A 17,313-nucleotide genomic window follows, 5' to 3' on the forward strand; every position below is an offset into this window, starting at 1 on the left:
AGCATATATGAATCATTGGCAGATGCTTGGAATTGAAGATCCTTAAAATTTTGCAGTATATCTGCAACTGCTCAGACCCTAAACACCAGGTCAGTAAGAATAAGTACGTAGGCATGGCTGAGAACTTGACTTGTTTACTAGGAAATGTAATTTTCTTTAAAGACCAAGAAGCCAGTCTTCAGATATGATTTTTTTTTTTTTTTTTTCCCTTCCTTTTTCACAGGATCTGACAGAATATGAAGGTGCCCTCTTCAGGAGTAAACGAGCATGCGACACAAGAAGCTCTATTGAACTTTCAAAAACAGGCTTAATTACTCTCTCATAAACTAATTATGAGAAATAAGCAATAGCTGCAGAAAGATAACAAAAACCAATACATCAAAACACCATAAAAGAAATGACAAGCACGACCATGTCATGCTTTGGAAGCAAAGCTATAAACATTCTGCCAGTGAAGGACAGATACCTGATACCGCGAGTACAACGGGCAAGATGCATAATCCAGGTAGACAATTCTTTGCAGCTCAAGTTTAGGGTATTGATCCTTACGTATATTGTCCACCGACAGGTGCAAAAAGTAACCTTCATGGTCTTCTAAGAACTGCTCTTCAGCATCCTCATAGGGAAGCAATACAGAAGGGACAGCATCAGTTCCTCAGATAAGACCGAAGTGGTTTGGCTTTCTTTACCATCATATATGGCATATTTTCGGAAGGAGCCCCACGCTTGAGCTCCCGTCAGAAATATGGGTTACTACAGGCGAGGCATCAGAATTTGGCAACACACTTTTCGCATAGGATGCTTCAGAATCTATTTTATCATCTTGTATTTGGTTCCGATAAATCATAAGGTATATTCGACTTTGAAGTCAAAACCGCTTCTTTAGAATGAGCTTGTGAACCAAATCTGTCGTATTGCTTTCCCTTCTGCAACAAGTGGATGAAATCTTTCATTATCATCAAAGAAGTTGTCATGATACAATTAAAACTCATACATGGTCCCTTTTCTGATTTAAGAACGAACAGCAATGAAGATTGAAACGCTTTAAACATCTAAATAACTGTATCTCATATACTATATATCAAGTTTGTGCAGTTGTGTGTACATATATACATGCCAAAGACTAAGAATTACATGTGAATATCATACATAATGGATCATATATATCCATTAAACTACATGTAAAGGGGAAAAAAGATTATATAATATCTCTATATGGATCATCTCCTGGGAAAGCACAAGACATAATCTAGTAATACAATATTAATAGACCGCAAGTGCCTTGCTTGCCCAGAGCCCCAAAAAAAAAAAAAAACTCAACGGTCACCGTATTGAGAAACAATTTTAACCAATTACGGGCTTCCAAATCTCGGAATTAGCTCAAAAAACCCGGAAAAGAGATCACCTTTCGTCGCTTAAATTGGAGAGGAGCAAATAGATGGATACCTGCTTGGAGGTTCTCCTGCTCTGGAAAGTCGCGAACTTGGAGAGCATGGCCGCTGCCGGTTCGATCCCCAGAGCCGTGGATGCGTGAGAAAGATAGCGCGAGATGGAGGACCGGGTGGTAGCAATGAGAGCAGCTTTTGGCGGTGGGTCCGCTCCTTCGCCATGGCGTCTGCAACTACGTCAGAGCAGCTGAAAGAGATTTGGAGATGAGATGAGGCTTTGACGACTTCTTCGTTTGCGGGGAACCTTAGACCAGGAGGAATTGCAAAAGAGATCTCTCTTGATGTGTGGTTTAAGAAGCAATATTAAGAAACCGTGGCCATGGCTATGTTGCCGCCGGCTCCACCCAGTAACAATGATTTTTTTAAAAAAATTTAGAGAAAAAGGTGAGAATACCACGTCATATCTCCCGTTTGTCACGCCAATGCTTCGAATTTTAAACCTGGCCGTCGAGAAGATACTTCTTTGCAACGGAGGATATGGTCAGCCAGGGCCTTCACATTACGAGGTAGCGCCCCGATTTTGTTCTCCATTCGGGTCATGGTCTCCTCCACACGTGCGAATTGAAACGGACCGCGGCTGGGCCATGGTCGATGGCTTTTAGGAGTTACAGCAATGCGTCGTCATTTGTGTGCATGTGATTTGAAGTGGAGTACAGTGGTTAGCTTTCATAATTCATTCAGCAGTTCTCTTTGATCTGCGGTGATAAACACATCCTCCGAACATTTTGACCCTCTATTTGCTGACCAAATTGGCTGTTAGTTTCTCTCATCGAGGGCAATGCATGTTTTATTCTTAATAACACAAAATACATCCACATCCATGAACTAAGTACTTTCCCTCCCAGGTGCCAGCCTTTTTTTATTAGTCCGTGTGAGACTATGATGATCTCTCCCATTCAGTCTCAAATCTCGATCTCATAATATTCTTGCCATGATTAACTCCTACTTCAAAGAGGGCAATCTACGGCCCAGATCCTCCTTGACCATTTGACGAATAAAATTAAGCAGTAATGCTCTGGTACCATTTGTCAGGGACTCGCAACTCAAAATCTGAAATGTTGGGAGGACTGATTCTGGCTCATATATCTATGTGGTATCTTTTTTCTTAAGCAATGTAGAACTATGACTTTGTACCAAAAATATAGAACTATGACACATGGTACTCCCAACCTTCTTGCTCCACCTCGTAACTAGTTTGACGTCTGTCGGGACCAACATTTGTCAGCAGCTTTCTCAAAAGCTACCAAGTTGAGCTTGATATGGCCGCTTATGTCAAGCAAAATAATTTGTGTTTTGGTGATTCTGGCACTCAAGAGCGCATCACTTGATCATGGTTTGTAATGTGAACTTTTACATCTTTTTTTCTTTTTTAAAAAAATTCTTCTTAATATGCTACTTAGCTAAAATTCTATATCTTGTATTAGATTTTTTTTTTTAATCGATAACAAAATATTTTTCTTAGCATTAAAATGAGGATTCTAGCGACCCTAAAACTTGCATATGTAAAATATAAGAGCACGATGACGACGTTTTAGTTGGTCAGATCATGGATATCGAAAAAATTTTATGATGCTTAAATCAGTCACCATAAAGTTGGATAATTCTGGTTCGGGGGTCAGTCTAGGCCTTCACTTGGTTACCTGAACTCCACATGCTGGGCTATATCGGCCACGTTGTATGCCAAGCTATCATCATTGCAATTCGAGTTTGAGACACATTAACAAAGCCACCTAGCACCAAAACTTACCATCTAGTGTCTGCTAGTGCGCTATTTTGTCAAGCCAAGTCGGACCTGGCTATTGGGCACGGAACTCATCATTGCCAGCATGAGCGTGGCCTCAACTTAAGTGGATATCAAAACATGAAATCATTAAAGAAAAATTTATGTGTATCAGTTTTTCTTTTGGTTTGCCTTGGGTTAGTCCATATTCCAACATGCTGAGGTAATATAGTGTTAGTTGCTCTTGAAGATATCATCAAATACGTGGTTATGATTTAGAGATACCGTGGAGGATGGCAATTGGCCGATGTAAGCATTATACGGATAAGTGTATTTATCTTGGGGTGGGGTGGAGCGGGTAGAATCTTGCGCTGAGATGGATAGAATTAAATGGAATGGATCGAGCAGACAGAGTCCGGCAAAACTATATATATATATATATATATATATATATATATATAATATATATATATATATATATAATATTATATATATATATATATATATATATATATTATTCATGCAGATCAATTTTTTTGCATTAAGGAGAGTAATTTGTGAAGACTTATGTATATCCAGATCGGATTCAAAGCATGTTCTATCATTACTTGCATCTACTCTGGATTTGCTATGGGTTGGATATCCAACGGGGCTATCTTTATTATTTGTATCGGGATGAAGCTTTTATGCACTACGTGTAGTGCAATAAAAGTGACATAGAGGACACCAACCAATCATCTTGGAGCACGTAGCCACTGTTTTCCAACATATATTTAATAGCACATTTAATACCTATAGTTTTACTTTTTCATTTAAAATTTTGAATGATAAAAATAACCCTCCTATTCTGAAAAAATTATGACATCTTATAGTCATATTATGGCATCATGCAGTCAATTTATGACTTCCTGTACACAAAAAATATTTTTTTTTTTTCAAAATCATAAAGAGAGATATTTTTGTCATTGAAAATTTATGAAATTTTTAAATGATAAAAATATCTCTTCTTTCCTTATATTCCTATGACCAAATTATGAACAGTAAGTCATAATTTGATAGCAGGATGTCATAATATGATTATAGAATGTCATAATTTTTTTTAAAAGAAGAGAAATATTTTCGTCATTCAAAATTTCAAACGATAAAATAAAATTATAAAATTTAAATGTGTATTAAAAAACGATGGCTACATCACCAAATCAGATGAGATGGTGTATTTTTTCTACACTACATGCACTATATACAAAATTACTCTTTGTATCGATATTTCTTTTGATTTGAAGCTGGCCCAACTCAATATGCTAGACTATCCATTCCTAGTTGCTCGTGAAAATGCCAGCATAAGACGTGGAAGGGAGGAGGAACTGGGAGAGACTTTCATCTGCGTCAGTATTTCTTTTGGTTTGCCTTGGATGGGCCGGCCCAATATACCCAAAGAGTAGTTGCTAGTGAAATGCTATTAAATTTATGGTTTATTATTTCACTTTGTCGTGACTCGTCTTTCTTTAGAGAACCAACAACTTGAGATTTTGGACCGGGGACTGGAGGGCGTGTGATCAATTTTGATGGAAATTTTAAAAAATATTTCCATTCTCGTCAAAGATTGTTTTTTCTCGCTGGTCCATTTTCAGGCTTCACCGCGCCACTACATCCTCATCCTCGCGACCATTTCTACGTGTGGATCCACTCCAATATGGACAAAACAAAATAAATATATTTTTTAAAAAAATGTATCAATTATAAAAATTATTTTAACACAAAGCCAAGCAAAAAGGGCAATACCAACATATAATAGCAAAAAAATAACGACTGCCAAGTCCATGCGACATAATTAGTGTGAACTTTGTTAAAATTTAATAAAAAGTCATAATTATTATAATAAATTTATTATCATATATATATATATATATATATATATATATATATATATATATATTTTATGGAAGAGCATGGAGTGTTGCCAATTCAACTCCTCAAATAAATTTGATTGTGCCGCCCAGATAGAAAAACATTGAAAATCTCCATCGATTTAGAGAAGCACCCTACAAAATATCACGATTTCAACCCCCGCGGCTCTACACGAGCTCCAGCGAACCTCAATTCGGCCACTCCAAACTAGCGACCGTGGGAATATCAATAACCACCGTGGCTGGAGTTGGAGAGGGGAGGCGAGGGGGTTGATGGTGCCGGAGCCGGAGAAGGGGAGGGGAGAGGGGTTGACGGTGTCAGAGTTGGAGGAGGGAAGGGGAGGAGGGTTGGTGGCGCTGAAGCTAGGAGAAGGGAGGGGCAATCATCGGTGTTCGCACGGAGCGATGGGGCCTCAGGTTCGTTGGGACCGGAGGAGGGAAACAGGAGGGGACGGCGATGGAGTGGAGCCACGAAGGAGAGGGTAGAGGGTTTGGTAGTGTCGGAGCTAAGAGAGGGGAGGGGAGGAGAGGAGAGGGGGTTTGGTGGTCGCACAGGACTGGGTGTGGCACAGATGGTGGGTGGGATGGGGTCGAGTTAGTAGCGCTAGAGCCGGGAGAAGAGAGAGGTGGTCGCCGATGCTCTTGCGGAGTCAGGAGGTTCAAGTTCATCGGAGTCGAGGGAGAAAATAAAAGGGGACGATGACAGGACGAGATCACAAAGGGGGGAGGGGGTTGGTGGTATCGAAGTCAAGGGATGTGGTGGAGGCGGCAGCGAGGGGCGGGGGGGAGACGATGGGAGGAAGGGGAAAAAAAAAAAAAATATTTGAAAAAAAGAGAAAAAAATATTAATATTTTATTAGTAATAATAATTTAAAATATTATTTTTTAAGATATTAATTTAAAAAATATTTGAGAAAAGAAGAAAAAAATAAAAATATATTATTATTTTATTATTAATAATAATTTAAAGTAGAAAAATATTAATTTTAAAATAATAATAAAAATTATTTTTTAAAAAAATATTATTTAAAAAAATTAATAATAATAATAACATACTGCAATGCAAATTATCCAAAATTTTTGCATGGGATTCACTCACACATCACCAGGACTTTCCTTTTAGTTTCCCGCCATAACCGAATCATGCCGGTCATTATGTGTATTTGAAACTTTCTATCTGTTAATATTTTATACATAACATCTCTCTTTAATAAAATATATTTTTAATATTTAAATAATAAAAAGATATCTTGATAAAACTACAATGTGAATGATAGTCATTCAATTTATCTAACATGTATATGTCAAAAATTTATATCTATATTTATTTAAAAAATATAATATAAATATAAATATAAATTAAATAATTAAAATTTATGATTATAGAATTAAAAAATTATTAAATAAAAAATAAATCAAATTAACAATATATTAATATAATTATTTATTTTAAAAATTTTATCTAAATTATATATAATATAAACATAGATGAGCATTTTGATATTTATTGTATAGTAGTTTATCTATATTTATATTTATTTTTTTATTAAATATGTTAATATTTGTACGGTGCTTAAATTTTTCATTAATATTTAGATGGGTTTGGCCACGGAAATAGATTTGTGTGGGCATCACGTGGTCCGGTTTTACCCCCAGCCACTGCTTCCTTTCTCGGTTTTTTTGCGCGGCGTGCAGGACCTAAAGAATACGATCGCCCTGGTCTCTCTCCTCGTTCCGCGTAGGAGACGAGCCCGCGGTGGCGAGTCGCGCGCGAAGGTAGGGCGAGGGAAGGCGGGCAATGCCGCGATCGCCCCGCCGCTCCGTCGCCGTCGACTTCGCCTTTATATGGGGAAAGAGGCCTTCGTTCGTGGCGTCCATCGCTGGTTCCACCGCCGTATCGCCAGCGCCTTAGCCGTGAGCAAGAACGGGACGAAGAGGAGGAGGAGGAGGAGAAAGGGGATCAGTTTAGAGTTATAGAGGGCCCCGGCATCTCTAGTCTTGGATTCCTCAGGTTTCCCTGCTGGTCGCCATGGATGCCCACAAAAAGGTCCGTTCACATCACCTCTTCTCTTTACGATGATAAAGCTCGAATCTTTCGATCTCTTTAGTCCAATCCATCTTCTTTACGTCACAAGTCTCGTTGCTTGCTAATTTGACGCCGTCCACATTTTAATCCTTGTTAAATACCAAGTTAGGGTTTTCTCTCTAATTAACCGATGTCATTAAATGAGTTTTCTATTCAACGTTCCGTTTTTGTCTTCTTCTACTTTAGATCGTTTTGTATCAATGTTCGATTAAAAAATTTCCTTCTTTTTGGCGGATCTTCTCTCCAAAGATCGAATATTTGCCTTTTTCTCCTTCATTTCCTTTGCTCCATGCCCTTAGGATCATGAATCTTCTCTCCTCATTTCAAGAAGTCTTCTTTACAAAGTTTTATTATGGGGTATTCTCCTTTGGATCACTTTTCATTAGAATGCCATGGAAATAATCAGAAAGATTTCTTGGTTTGCAGATCCAATTGCCAACTTCTTTCCGAAAAAGATTGAATTTTTATTCTTCCGCGTTATTTTGTGAGTTCCATACTGCCTTCTTTTCAAAGAAGTCCGGGTTATAGGAATACTTTTTCGGGTTCTTCTACTTCATATCACCCTTCTTTCGGATTCCGTAAAAACCAACGTTTTTTTTTTTTAATTTGTTTAAAAGTTTGGCTGCCAAGTTCTTTTTTTCTTTTTTTTTTTTTGCAAGATCTGTATTTTTTTTTCTTTTCCTCCTGCTTATTTTGTTTGTTCCATGCTTGAAATTGCTCATGCATTTTAGTCTCATTTTTTCAATAATCTGTCTCTTTTTTCTCCATTTACTTTTTCAACAAATAATCGATGGACTTTCTGGATATTTAGATCCTTCATGTAATCTGCGCATCTTCATCTTTTCTGGTTGGTATGGATTTTAGCCTTTTCAATTGTTAATTTATTCAGAACATGCTTGAGACTGAATTCTTCACGGAGTACGGTGAAGCAAGCCGATATCAGGTACAAGAGGTCATCGGCAAGGGAAGCTATGGGGTAGTTGGGGCTGCAATAGACGCCCATACTGGAGAGAGGGTGGCGATCAAGAAGATCAACGATGTGTTTGAGCATGTTTCTGATGCCACTCGCATTCTCAGGGAAATCAAATTGCTTAGGCTGCTTCGCCACCCTGATATTGTAGAAATTAAGCATATAATGCTTCCCCCATCTAGGAGGGAATTTAAAGACATTTATGTTGTTTTTGAGCTGATGGAATCAGACCTTCATCAAGTTATAAAGGCAAATGATGATCTCACACCTGAGCACCACCAGTTCTTCTTATACCAGCTACTTCGAGCCATGAAGTATATTCATTCAGGTGAATGTTGCTTCTTTATTTGTTTTTGTGCTCGAAGCCATTTTGATTTTGTAACTCTGAATGTTGGCCGTCATTTGCCTTTTGTTTCCTCTGCAGCTAATGTTTTTCATCGGGATTTAAAGCCAAAAAATATCCTTGCCAATGCAGATTGCAAATTAAAAGTCTGTGACTTTGGCCTTGCCCGTGTATCATTTAATGATGCCCCATCAGCTATTTTTTGGACTGTATGTGATTTCTTATAGTGCAATAATTCTTTATTTCTTTTTTTCCATTTCTTTTAATATAGATGGTGGGTGGTGGTGCTCAATGTAGGTCTCTTCTTTTGTTATGTAATTCAGTATTTGTTTGCTAGAAACTTGCATACATGATAATAATGTTTTTATTTCTTAAATACTTTGTTGACAGTATTTCACTATTTTCATTAGGATTATGTGGCAACAAGATGGTATCGTGCTCCTGAATTATGTGGCTCTTTTTTCTCCAAGGTGAGATGGTTTGAAGTTTTTTTCCCTGTGGTTGGTTAATGGGCTCAACGGCTCTGTACCCCATCCACACCACACCCACCCAATTTTTTTCTTGGGATTTGGGCTTTTCTTGAGTAGGACATAGGCTTACAAGTTGCATATAAATTTAGCATGAGTTACTATTATGATTTGTTATGTTTTGCATGTACTTTTGTTCAATCCAAATTTAGTTTTTCCCCCCTCTTTTTTTTTTGACAAGAGGCAAGCCTCACACCCTACTATCTCATAAGAACCCACAGTTTAGGGAATTGAAAGCAACCAGGCATTTAGTTCAGAAGGGTATAGACCCTCCCAGCACTGTGGCCTATTGATGTAATGCAAGTGTAGGTTATCCACATGTATGCTTGTATGAACTGCAATCCAGGTAGAGGTCTGGCATCCATACAAACTGAACCTATTCTAGTGTCACTCTGCTACACATGACAGGAATTGTAAATGGCAGTAGCAGGTTTTGATGAAGCTTCTTTCAACAATTCTGGCTTTATGTTTTCCAAATGTTCCATACCTTTTATGACTGAAAGTACCTTTTCTGAGGTGGCAAACAAAGTCTCAGTTTTACAGGTAACCATGGAGCTTCTTTTCAGTTCCATCAAGCTTATCATACCTTGAGAGCTTTGCAGCTAATGTGCATTCGTTTATTATGTACTGTTAGCATTAGTGCTTCAAGGAGGTGCCACTCCAAGAAAGGGTAACAGCATCTTATATACGCTATATCCTCAAGTACTCCTGTAGTTAACTGCTCTGATAATCATTCATGGACCTCTTTCATGAAGCATATTAACAATCTCATCGAGGTCCTCCTATAGACTCATAATTTTATCATCATTCAGGAACTTAACCTGTCAATACTTTTTAATTTGTGACCAAGCAAAATCAAGAAAACATGTGCTCTTGGCATCCTAACTTGCAATGCTTCATTTTCACTGTAGCATGAACCTTTCTAAGCATGAATGGTTTTCCTTGTGAAGCTGTTGTTTTATGTAGCATTAGGAAGTGACTGGCCATTACTGGTCTAGTATTTGCAAGGGCCCTTAATCCTTGTTTTGGGTATTTATTAGAATTAGGTTGCATCACTTGTATATTTAGATTGGATTTCGAAGTGTGCTTATCTGTGATCTGACAAGTTTGTTACACATTGGCAATGATACCGATTTTATTGATAAATCTGATATAAAGTAACGAGTTACTTGTATGCTTTTGTGTCTCATGAAATATGCTGCATATGGGATTCTAATGATGAACTATGTTTATTTTACTTGTTCAGTACACACCTGCGATTGATATTTGGAGCATAGGGTGCATATTTGCAGAAATGCTTACAGGGAAACCATTGTTTCCTGGCAAGAATGTGGTGCATCAATTAGATCTCATGACTGATCTGCTTGGAACTCCTTCACCTGAATCCATTGCTAGGGTTGGTTCACTTTTGCTGTGTTTATAGTTAGCATATGCCACCCCCCCACACCCAACAAAGAAAAAAAAAAAAAGAGGAAATATCTACGGAACCTCAAGCATATCTTTATTAATGGTTATTTTTTTTATTATCTATTTGCTATACATGTTGATATTCCCACTTGTGTTCATTTATTTAATTAAATTCTCATTATGAATGAAGAAAAAATAATTTCTTACTTTTTCAGTTAAACACTTTCATGTGACATTTAAATTGTTTCTGTTGTTCTGCAGATTCGAAATGAAAAGGCTAGAAGATATTTAAGTAATATGCGAAAAAAACCACCAGTTTCTTTCTCACAGAAGTTTCCTAGTGTGGATCCTTTCGCTCTTCATTTGCTTGAGCGCCTACTTGCATTTGATCCTAAAGATCGACCAACTGCTGAAGAGATAGGATTCAGTAACCCTGATGGCTTGTTATAGATATAAAATTGAAGTGTGATTAAAGTCTTGGAGTGCAAATTTTATATTCCAACCCTGTTTTTCTTATGCTGCAGGCACTAGCCGATCCATACTTTAATGGTCTGTCAAATGTTGAGCGTGAACCTTCAACGCAGCCTATATCAAAACTTGAATTTGAGTTTGAAAGGAGGAAATTGTCAAAAGATGATGTAAGAGAGCTGATTTATCGAGAGGTACTTCTCACAAATTGTTAAGACTGGTTGCTGTATGATTATCACTTTTTTAGCTACCTGTTTCATGTATAATGGATTATTTCTTAAAAGCAAGCAGATATTGGAGTACCATCCTCAGATGCTGCAGGAGTATCTGCGTGGTGCGGATCAGACTAACTTTATGTATCCAAGGTGAGACACTTATTTGTACATATCAGGAAAACTATTACTCTACAAAATAATTCCATCATAAAAAATGATGAGCAAGGGTTTTTATTGCCAACAAATGTTTTATCTCATTTTTTAAAGTAAATAGTGGACACCTATGATTATGCATTATCAGATTTCAACTTAATTTTGAAGATGTAAGAGTGATAAAAGAAAATGAGCAACCTGAGAGCAAAGTTGCCTCTTAAAGAAGATGCCTTTCTTGTGGAGACAAATAAACATGTGGAAGTTTATGTTCTTCCTCTTTGCAAAGTTATTCTGTACCTTTTCCAGGTTGAGCCCAAAATAATTAAGGTATTGTTCAGATGAATTCTTATGGGACGATAATTAAGAGAAATGAAAATATCATTCTCTTAAATAGAAGGGGGTTTATTCTGAAAGCTGAGAGAGAGACAAGTAGTAGCAATCTCGATTTCTGAAATTTACTTTTATTGATATTTGGTAAAGCATCAATTACTATGAAGATCTGTTATTGTAGAAGACTATGAGAGCTCTTCGTGTCTTGGAGTTAAAAAAATAAGTGGTAAGATGGAGTCTTTTTTCTTATTATTGTTGGTCACAAGCATCTAGCTTGATATGAGTTCCCAAGTTGCATTACGACTTATGACATATTGATGTCAATGTTCTGGACAACACAAGACTCTTAGAAATGTTATTCTATGTAGAATTGTGGTGGTTTCTAGAATTGGTTCTTTCATGTTGGCTGGAATTCAGATTCTTTTTGTAGGTTTCAAGTTTTCAGGTTCAGTAGCATGTGCTGTCTGTCTGTCTCTCTGTTTGCCTTTCTCTCTACTTGTCTTACAGCATGTAATTCATTTTAAGTTAATGTTTTCTGCAACTGTGGATTCAATTTGCTGCTTAATGTATCCTCTGGCTTACTCCGAATATGCTGAGACCATTTCCCATTTTCTCATTTTTGACACCGACAATTTCCATCTTCCAAGCCTTATTCTCAATTTTGTCCATATCTCTGGGTTGCTACTGTTTTCTTTGGTTACCTAGTAGAAGATTGATTCTCTCATCTGTTTCTACCTTAGGTGGAGATATGCTACTTTGGCTTCTTGAATTCCTCACTAGTTTTTCTGAAAAGTTTCAGCATTTAAAGGAGCAAGAACTTGGCCATCTTATTCTTTGGAGAAAAATCATTTATTATAGGATTGTTTTTCTTCTTACCTCCAGATAAAAAGTCCATTCACATGTAATAAGAAAATTATATTAAGGGTAGAGATCATTTTTGAAAAGCTTGTCTCTTTCTTGCATGGGCTTGAGCGCTCAGTTATATCTCAGAAGTCTTTTTAAGTAAAAGATTATCAATGCTAGGTTTCTTTCTTCTGCACCTCCTCACATGATTTATCCTCTGTGATAACTGATAGGAGTAAGACCTTATGGAAACAATTTTGTTATCTTGTATGGTAATTGTTCAGTTGGCTTCTTGGCTTTGTATATGCCTCAGTGATAAATGCAATTTCCTTATTGAACCTTACTTTCCTTCCTTTTTGCCTATCAATATTTGGTTTGTGATATATCAATAATCTTCCTATGGATCTAATGTTATGGAAGATCACATGGTGGTCTAGTTTTTTTTATGTTTTTTGGGTGTTAGCATGATTTTGACTCATTTAGACTGGTCCAAACTTGTAGTTTCAATGTTATATCCCTTCTTCAGGGACATTATGGTTATGAGACCACCGTAAATGTAATCCTCAATTGTTCTAGTAAAATCTATTATCTGATTTTCTTCTCTCTCTTTCAAGTCTTCGATTTCTTATTCTTTACTTCTCCTCTTTCTTTTCTTCAATACACATTAATACTCTTTGGACAGCATCTTTGCATCAAAATTATGTTTTGAGTGCATGCATGAAACAGATCATACTGATGCCTTGAGATTGCGAGTCCCTTCATATTCTTAGAGCATCTGTGAAGCTGATTTTTTCACTTCAAGGAATCCTACAATTCTGTTTTAATATTTTTCAGTTTAACAGTCTTGAGACCATTATATGATCCGAAATTTACTTTCTGTTTTGCTTTTTCATTATGTCTGAGGTCTACCTTGATCTTATGCTAAATTGTTACATTCTCATGATCTCTATGTTATCATAAGAGATGAATAACCGCCATGAAGTTCTTAAAGGTCTGTGGTGGCTGGCTGGAAAGATCCATGTCTTTTAGATGAACGACATATTGTCCATATTAATGATTTCTTGTTGTCATCCATATATGTACTTATCTACTGCCCCTTGACAAGCATCAGTAGTGTGGTTGCATTATTTGATTCAAAGTCATATCTGATCCAATAAGGATCTCAGGTACTTCTGTTAATAAAACGTTGTTACCACCTGTAATTGGTCAACTAATGCATGTTTTAAGGTCAAGCTACATTACCTTGGTTCATAGTGATGCCTAAATTATGACTTTAGTGTATAATCGCAAAAAACAACGACTTTCAATTAGTAAGTTATTAAAAAACCTCAAAAAAGAAGTATGTTGGAAAGACTGATGATGTATTCACTAAAAGAAAATTGGGAATTTGAGCTGATCTCATAGATCTTCTCTGTTTTGCAAAGTGATTAGATTATTCCTGCATATTATCCTTGAATGTTTAAGGCATTGAATTTCTATGCACTCTTACCAGTGACACCGAAAACATAGGTAATAGAGGAGGGTTTTTTTGTGTGTTGCAAAGTTCCTGTACTGTCTTTCAACTTGAGGTGTGAAAATGCACAACCTTGTTGATGATACTTACCATGCCAACAAATCGTGAGCACTGTACAAAGGTGGCTACCTCTACGCTATTCCTGCCAGCCTGTAAATTACATGTATAAAAACAACAGAGTGTACATATCAATACATAGAAATTTAAATCTGTACCCTACTTTTACCATTTGAAGTCTATGCCCATTGCCAACTGTTGTGAGTAGCTTTAGTTTTATGTCAGACAGTCCAGAACTCTTCTTGTTGATTGCTGTTTGCCTTCTCAAAGAATTTGAGGTCCCAATCCATACTTTGGACATTGTACAGCAAAAAATCGTAGTTTACAATGGAACAAAATCACAAATATTAGAATGAAAGAAACTTGGAATGCATAAGCTTCCCATCATATAGCTGAGCATCATGATGTTGGCATATACTGGAAACAATGTCTTTAGTGGTTACGTATAGTTGCATACTATAGTTAATAAGGAATTTTGAGTTATTTGTGCTGCTTATGTGTATACATCTATGTTTTACTTACAAAAACAAGATGAACATGTTAAAACAACAATTTGCATAGAACTGTAGAAATTTTCATGACTAATGAATGCCAACGCCCAAAATAATTTTGTTGAGAGCAAGTTTCCTCCTCGTTTACCATGAAATTGTTTGACTTGATTGTTCTATTTCTATGCTATGTCCGCATGTTGAGCTTAACATATTTAGTTGGATGACCATTAAATTCATTTAACAGTGGTGTTGATCGTTTTAAGCGACAATTTGCTCATCTTGAAGAACACTTTGGTAAGGGGAAAGAAGCACTCCACTTGGGCGGCAACATGCATCCTTGCCCAGGTATGTCCAGCAAAAAAGGGAACAATCTAGAATCCTAGATTTTCTTTCCAGAAATATGTGCCAGCAGTGTAACATTTTTCTCTTAATCTATTTCAAGTAGTGAATTCTAACTTGTCAGCAGTTGCAAAATTCATTTTGTTTAAGTGTGCCTTGTATCTGTTCATTTTGTAGGGAGAGGGTGGGTGCAAATAAAGATGAGATCCCGGATCAAAATAATGATTTCGAGAAGCGAAGTGCAGATTCTGTTGCTCGTAGTACACTTGAAAGCCCTACAAGGTCACAGCAGGGTGAGAGATCAGATCATGCATCAGTTACAGATGGCATAAACAGGCCAAAGTACAGTGCTCGTAGCTTGTTGAAGAGTGCTAGCATCAGCGCTTCCAAGTGTGTAGTTGTCAAAGGAAGGAAGGATTCAGAAGTAAGTACACATCACTATATCTTCCTTTTGGCTTGTTCTTAATTCTCATTTCATTAAAGGAAAAGAAATGATGCTGTATGTTAGGTGGAGCTGATATGTTTCTTCTCACCGATGGCTGATTCACAGTCAAGGTTGTTTATAAGTCTTTCTCTGGGCTAGCTACCCTTCCAGATAGACGAAGACAAAGCAACCTTGGACTAATGGCAGCTTTTTTCCCCTTTTTCTTTGTGTGCGTGTGCGTGTTCCATGATGAAATTCTTCTGTTATGCAAGCACAGGTCAACTGCTTCATGCTTTCCACCCTGTTCGATGTTCTTGCCAATTTAACAATCTTATTCTATTGTTTTCTAACTCTTAATGAGCAGCATCTAAAACATCCTGTCAAAGTAATACTATGCATTAGCAGTTGACATTTTCATGCCCACTATCAGATAACTTCCTAAACTTGTCTGTTTGGTTAGTTCTAACATCTACCCATAGCCTTAGAAAGTCAAAATTTGGCTCATTTGACTTAAGGAATTGCTATGGACATTGGGAGCATGAAAGCAGAATCACCTGTGCTTCAGAGTTAATTGCTAATTAAGAATTTCTATGGGTAAAGGGAAACAAGTACTACATAAATGTGGCTAGTTTTTTATTTTTTAATTTATAAAACCATGAGTAATATGGACTTGGTCAACTGTTTCAGGAGGAACCGATTGCCGAGAACACAGAAGAGACGGCTGAGGGTTGTCCCAAAAGGTAGCTGAATTATGTGCCTAACAACAAAGTTATGAGAATACATAATTGGATGATTAGTCACAGATTAGGATGTATGTCCTAAACTCCAAGTTTCAGGTCAGATTATCTAAGATTGTTATTAAACATGGCATTATCTTCACTTTTATTGCTAATAGGGGTGAATTTGTTGTTAATTATGATCTGGGGTTGCATCTGTTAGATCCCGAATGTTGTTTTCTCAACTATACTGTATGTTCCAATTGTTGCTGGAACATCAATGTGTAGCTTGCGCCTGCTGCTGGTATTTGTATTATTTGAGGGGGAAAATTTTTCTTTCATTCAGTAGGTAATTTCAACATTCCCGCGTTTCGTTCATCCCAGATTTTTAATTTGTTAATTAATCTCATTTACTTATGTATTTTCTGTTCTGATAGTCTATGGAGAAGAAACATCCCTATGCTGAATCGCTGATTGCAGTAGTAATTTTTAAGTTTTGATGTTTAAGATGTGGAACCACTCTGTATGTATGGTTCTCAGCCCCCATCAGGTAAATGAAGACCCAGTTTTGCCCAGTTCAGGTTTTAAAACAATGCCGGAGATTCATTCCGAGTTCCATTTCCATTGAATTAGTTTACCAACATCAGCTGAGGAATATCAAGAAATGTCTGCAATTGTATTAGTTTGCATGGCCTCAAACATTGGATAAGTAGTAAGTCCAATCAAAATCTTAGGTCAAATGGGAATGTTAAACCATCTTTCTGGTATAAAGATGGATAAATACGCGATGGCTGGGCTGCCCTCGTCAAACTCTACAGGAATTCCCTCTTTTTAGAGAATCTGTTTGATTGGATCTGCAGTTCTCCGGTAACCAGACTGTTTCCTTTATTCTAAGCAGTCTAAAATTTACTTCCTAATTGCCAGGCTGACATAGACGTTATTTAAAAAAAGAAAAAAAAAAATTGGGAGGACGGCTTCAAAATTATATGCTCTCTGACAACTGGAACCTTTTTCCTCGCCAAGTGTAATTTTGCTTACATCTTCTTTCCTTGAAACAATATTGATGATATGAAAGTTCAAGTTCTTCGTAGGTTAGAAATTATTTTTTTAAACTAGTAAATAATTATAAAATATTTTGTGCGGATGCTGTAAGTTCCATGTTACCCCCATCGCGAAATCTAAAACCTCTACTTAGTTTCAACCAAACCAAATCGAGAAGGAAAATGTTTAATTTATGTTTAGACGTGCTGGAAATATCGATCCCACTCATGTCGACTCATCATCGGCCTACATGTCCGACGTCCGACTTTATCCGATCGATCGGCGCTATCGACTGACCGAGGATACGTTGGTCGG

At 37.0% G+C, this 17,313-nt stretch overlaps 1 long non-coding RNA gene and 1 pseudogene across 1 annotated transcript; one reads left to right on the plus strand and one right to left on the minus strand.

The window, feature by feature from the left end:
- Window positions 1-8: 8 nt before the first annotated feature.
- LOC140855489 (uncharacterized) lies at window positions 9-1,823 on the minus strand. The gene is made up of 3 exons (XR_012138407.1): window positions 1,447-1,823; window positions 467-926; window positions 9-350 (listed from the first exon to the last, which is right to left on the minus strand). It is a non-coding gene; the product is annotated as an uncharacterized lncRNA (long non-coding RNA).
- A 4,930-nt stretch (window positions 1,824-6,753) lies between these two features.
- Window positions 6,754-16,335, plus strand: LOC140855786 (mitogen-activated protein kinase 9-like; annotated as a pseudogene).
- The last annotated feature ends 978 nt before the right edge of the window (window positions 16,336-17,313 follow it).

The sequence above is a fragment of the Elaeis guineensis genome, chromosome 2, assembly GCF_000442705.2.
Source record: "Elaeis guineensis isolate ETL-2024a chromosome 2, EG11, whole genome shotgun sequence".
NCBI lineage: Eukaryota > Viridiplantae > Streptophyta > Magnoliopsida > Arecales > Arecaceae > Elaeis > Elaeis guineensis.